This window comes from Fukomys damarensis, unplaced genomic scaffold (assembly GCF_012274545.1).
Source record: "Fukomys damarensis isolate Sample0158 unplaced genomic scaffold, DMR_v1.0_HiC HiC_scaffold_17, whole genome shotgun sequence".
In the NCBI taxonomy this organism is placed as follows: Eukaryota; Metazoa; Chordata; class Mammalia; order Rodentia; family Bathyergidae; genus Fukomys; species Fukomys damarensis.
The window spans coordinates 82085983-82086404 of record NW_022900929.1 but is presented as its reverse complement, the minus strand read 5'-3'; the positions used below and the strand labels follow the sequence as shown (position 1 = coordinate 82086404).

Here is a 422-nt window from a genome sequence, read left to right as displayed (position 1 = left end):
GAATTGAATTTAGAACAATAAGTGGGAAATAGATTTTTTTCTTCTTTATGAGCAGTACAGTTTTAGGAAACTGCCTAATCTTATTAAAGAGCTTTATTTGCTTTTTTTATAATGGAGGAGTAATTGTCATATCTGTTTGATAGTATTTCAAATATTTAATAAACTTTTTATTCTTACTAACCTGACTTTTTTTCTCTTTTAGCAAAACTGTACAATCTAAAGTGGACTGCATTTTGGTAAGTGAAATATGTAACTTAAAAGTTCTTTTGTAGTAGTTGTTTTGTACCGCTATATAAAATGTCCAATTTTGCCAGGGATTTAGCTCAGTGGTGTTTGCCGCCTGCCTCACAAGCACAAGGTCCTGAGTTCAATCCCTGGTGCCAAAAAAAAAAAAAAAAAAAAAAAAAAAAAAAAAAAAAAAG

The 422-nt window shown here is 29.6% G+C and overlaps 1 protein-coding gene across 1 annotated transcript in view; it reads left to right on the top strand.

Moving 5' to 3' along the window:
• The first annotated feature begins 207 nt into the window (after positions 1-207).
• The window catches only part of Rfx7 (regulatory factor X7), a 55927-nt gene continuing 55712 nt past the window's right edge, over positions 208-422 (top strand). The window contains exon 1 of the mRNA XM_010609034.2: positions 208-236. The gene's annotated coding sequence lies outside the window, so the exon portion shown is untranslated. The remainder of the gene's footprint in view (positions 237-422) is intronic.